Genomic DNA, 5,082 nt, shown 5'->3' on the forward strand with positions numbered 1-5,082 from the left:
TGGTCAGGATCTGTCACTGAAACTCAAAATGCAGGTCAACCTCTGTGTCACAGAGGGTGGCCGACCCTCTCCCCATTCTTCCTTATTGCCAGTGGTTCCAATATGCAAGAGTGTTCCTCAAACTTTAATGGGCTGAGGAATCACTTAGGGGGTTTGTTAAAATGTAGATTCTGACTCAGTGGGCCTGGGGTGGGCTGAGAGTCTGCATTTCAAACAAGCTTCCAGGTTCTGATGCTGCTGCTCCATCAGTCACACTTTGAGTAGCAAGGAATATAGAAACCAAGTCTGTTCCTTCTAGGAAATGAAGGAATGAAACTGCCACTTTAGGTATATCAAAATGTCAAAGTATGGGGTAACTTTTGTCAGACTTTGGTGGGGATCAGGACTGGCTACATATGGTTTCCAGGCAAATCAGGGAAAACGGGAAAAGTTCTACAGAAGCTGATTTAGGTTTAATCCCAATTGGTTTAACCTCAATCGACCGATTTAACCTACATCTGGTTGTAAAGGACTTATAACCAGAGTTGTTTCCTAATGAAATGGCTACTTCTGAAGTACTGAACTTCCTCTTCTTGAAGGTGCTGGAAAAGGGGTGAAGGGACTACTGATGAGAGAGGGTTGGGAGGACTCCAGCTGGGTGTACAATGTGATCGGAGGGCCAAAGACCTTCAAGCTCTTGGTCTATACTTCGACTGCATATCTGGTTTCTATACAGGGTCTGATTCTTTCTAATTTGTGATTTAGCATTTTTTTGGTTGTGAAATGCTCAGAAATGAAAGATGCTATAAAGCAATGCAGTCCATGGAAATGAATTCTAACCCCTTCTTCCCTCGCAGACTTTGTACTCCTAGGCAATCATACGTTTTTTAGACATAAGGAGCTGATGTGAAAGTCTGTACACTGACCTCAAGGTACTGGCTTTGGAAGAATTCATGTAGAGTAATGTGGAAACAAGTATGAAAGACTGAGCAAGTCAGACAGGAGAGAGTGCCCACCTGGGAACTAGAGCCTGTAGGCCCCACTGCTGGGCCTGCCACTGGAATAGCTCTAAGTCTTGGATAGGCCTTCACCCTTGCTAATCCTATAAGGGAATGAGAGAACTAGACTCGAGCTCTTTGCTTTCTTTTCCTGTCTTCTCAGTCATGGAACCCTTCTGTCAAATTCAGTGTTATGTTAGGCAGCATAGAACATAACATAAAAGCAAAGCTGCTCTTACTGGAGTAGGGAGCCTGGAACTTCTCTATAGGTCCCCTACTGACTCCATGAGGCACTTCTGTGGAAGCCAAAAGCTGTAGAGACACAGTCTGCAAACCAAAGCAAATCTCTGCCCTGGATGACCTCAAAGGTCCCTCCCGTTCCAAAGCTGTGAGGATCACCTCATCTGCAAGAGTGCTCCCTAAGACTGTGTAGAAGGTTGGAACTAAACCTCTCCCAGCAGTAGGACACTTGTCTGCAAAAGGCTTGGGCCTCTCCTTTTTGCTCTTATACACACAAATTTGGGTTTTCAGGGATGAAGAATACATGATAAAATCCTGAGCATGGGGTACTCCTCACCAATCTCTGGCTGCAAGGGACGAAAAACAAATTTGATCCAGGTCAGGCAAGAAAAGGAAAATGTATTGACTCATATATCCAACTTCAAGAAGGATAGGAAGAGTGGATCTTAAAGTTAACTAGAACCAAAGACTCAAAATTTCTCTTTCTCTTCCTTCTACCTCTGTTTCTGCACTGAGTCCATTATCACCTCCCAGAGTGAGCAACATCAGCTCTGAACAGTTATTCTTCAAGCTTAGTAACTAGAAAAGTGTGAAATATCCATTGATATATCATGTCCAGTTAAAAAAATACCAAAGGGAGGGCTCTCCCTGGACTATCCTGGGCTGGACATCCCTCTGTGGGATCCTCTGCTATAGACCACAGCAGGGTATACTCTGTGGTGGGCAGAATCCACTGAAGCCACATGGCTGGTTCCAGTGTGGCTATTATGAAAAGGAGGGGAAAGAGTAAGGGAGAAGAAAAACAGCAGCTGTCTACTGTACCCGCCATTCCAAGCTTTCCTCCAGTCTTCACTCCAGCCTGACCAGAGTGTCTCTTGCCTTTTGCTTTGTCCCCCTTGCCTGACATACCCCCTTTTCTCCCTTCTCAGCTGGTTGCTAGTCTTTCTAGTCTTCAAGGGTTAGTTCAAATCCCAACTCCCCCAGAAATGCCTTTTCTTCCATCCTGTATATTCTTTCCTTTCCAGGAGAAAGGATCCCCTGTCTGTACATTCAGTGGTGAGTTGGCAAATGTTTAAAAACCACTCTCCTGAAAAACAAAGAATCAAACAAAACTCTGATTTTTCACTTGTCAATTTCCATGGTGTAAATACTCCTACCATGGTCAATTTCCCGCTCTCAGCATGAGAGTCAGTGAATGCAGAATTGGAAAGAAGTGTGCAATACAGCACCATTACACAGAATTCCCACCATACAGATACTACAGATCTGAAGACTCTTGAGAGCATACACATTAGTGAACTGAAGTAATAATTATAAAGTTTATGAGTTCTGAGTATTAGCTTTGTCTTTAATTGTAAATTATCATACAATTTTTTAATATTGGCAGTGTTTAATAATCATCTCACAAAATTCTTAGAAAATTAACAGCTACGGTTTTGACTTTTCTAGAATTTCATTTAAATACAATCATATAGGGGGCGCCTGGGTGGCTCAGTTAAACGTCTGCCTTTGGCTCAGGTCACCATCTCAGTGTCCTGGGATCAAGCCCTGCTTCTAACTTTCCCTTTGCTCCTCCCCGTGGCACATTCTTTCCCCCACCGCCTCAAACTTATTTAAAAAATAGAATCATATAGTAGATAGTCTTTTATTATCTGGCTTCTTTCACTAAGCATGCTTTTTAGAATTATTCATGTTTCAGCATGCATCAGTAGTATATCCACTCTTTATTGATGAAGGATAGTCCATCATATGAATAATACCACAAAGCTATAGTCATTCATGATTTTGGTTTGTTTCTGCTATTATGTATAAAGCTGGTGTAAAGATCTGTATACAGGTCTTTTTATGGACATGCATTTTCACCTGTCTTGGATAAATATCTAGGACACTGTTGTGTTGTATGCTAAGGGTACATTTAACTCTATTTATTTTTTTTTTTTCAGCGGGGTACATTTAACTCTAAAAGGAACCACATCAATGTTTTTCTAAGTGAGCTTATTATTTTGCATGTGTATGAGAGATGTAAAAGAATTCCACTTGCTCTCCATGCTCTTGAACACTTCGTGTGATCAGTCTTTCTAATTTTAGACATTCCTGCAAGTAGTGTAGTAATATCTTACTCTCATCTTGATATGTCCTTCTCTAATAACTAGGGATGTTTAGATCTTTTCAGTGTTTACTTGCCACTCATCTATCTTCTTTGGTGGAGTGTCAATTCAAATCTTTTGCTCAATTATCGACTGGGTTGTTATTGTGGAGTTGTTTTATTATTGAATTGTAGGAGTTATTTATACATTCTGGAAGCAACTTATTTATCAGATGTATGTTTTGTAAAAATGTTTTAAAGAGTCTGTGGCTCTTCTGTTTTTTGGGTTTTTTTTTGCAGATTATCTAACCATTGTGTTTTTTAATTTAATTTCAATTAATTAACATACAGTGTATTATTAGTTTCCGAGGTAGAGTTCAGTGATTCATCAGTTGCATGTAGCACCTGTGCTCATCACCTCACTAGCCCATCACTCAGCCCATTCCCTGCCCCTCTGCCCCCAGCAACCTTGTTTGTTTTATAGAGATGAAAGTCCCTTATGGTTTGTCTTCCTCTCTGATTTTGTCACTTTAACACTTAAATAATTTGACTGGTCTTACCCAGTATTTAATAAGGCCATGGAATTTCTTATAATAGTCTACCAAAGAGTAAGGGTTTGAAATATATACATGTGGATCATCTAGCTTATTATTTGTGTCACCTTGGGAAAGTCACTTAACTTCTCTGAGTTTACGAATGATCATCTATTAAAAAAAGAATGATCATCTATAAAATTGAACTGAGTGATAATGTTAACTGAATGGGCAGGAATTTGTTGACAAAGCAAACAGGTGGAAGAGGTATTTGTGGCCATGAGGCCCCTCCCTCAAGTACTACAACCTCACCACTTTGGAAGCTGGTTTTAGTTATGAGTCAGAGGGAGGATTAGCCGTCCCTTTGCCCTCAGAAGGAGTGGCACAGGAATGCTTCTGGATGCTACAAGCCCAGCCCATACACTGCAAGGCACAGTGGTTGTTCCACAACGTTGCTAAGATGATGATCTAGAGGATGTCATCCCCACTCTTAAGAGCCCACAAGTCTCAGGATGCCACCACGGGGGCTCTGGAAGGATCTACCCCATGCTCCACTTTGGTCACGTGTCCACACCTTCCTTAGCACTTGCGAACTCTCCATGGGACAACATCTCACACATGTTCCAGCATCTCACTGGCCGTGTGCTGAGGAAGCATAATCAGGGAGTTTCAGAGAAAGGGTGGTTACTACCATAGGACCCAGCAAACAGGACAGGCAGAAAGACTAATCAAAGGACCATATTAAAGCATGACCCCAGGAAAGGTAAAAGAACAAGGCAGGCTGTGACAAGCTGTCTTGAACAGTTAAGGACAAGAGTGTCTTTCCCAAACTAAACTTATCCTGCAGCCCATGAGGCAAGGAGACAGAGCTATAAAGAGCAACAAGCTATACAGCTAAGGCTGGAGGCGAGGCAAGGCAAAGCCAGTGCTCACGTACCAAACAAGGAACGAATTCTTCAGGTTCCATGAGCAGGGGTAGGATCATTGCTACTTAAGTTACAAAGACCAAAGCACAGGGTAATGTCCAGAGAGAGAGAGTCTCAGTCAGCACATGGGCAGCAATCTTTCCATCTAGCCCAGGTTTTTTCAACTTCAGCACTAGTGACTTTTTGGCATCAGACAATTCCTTGTTGCGGGGAGCTGTCTTGTGCATTGTAGAAAGTTTCATGCATCACTGGCTTCTATCCACTAGGTGCCAGTAACACACCAATCCCCTCCCCTTGGTTTGTGACAACTGAAAATGTTT

The sequence above is a fragment of the Meles meles genome, chromosome 1 (assembly GCF_922984935.1).
Source record: "Meles meles chromosome 1, mMelMel3.1 paternal haplotype, whole genome shotgun sequence".
In the NCBI taxonomy this organism is placed as follows: Eukaryota; Metazoa; Chordata; class Mammalia; order Carnivora; family Mustelidae; genus Meles; species Meles meles.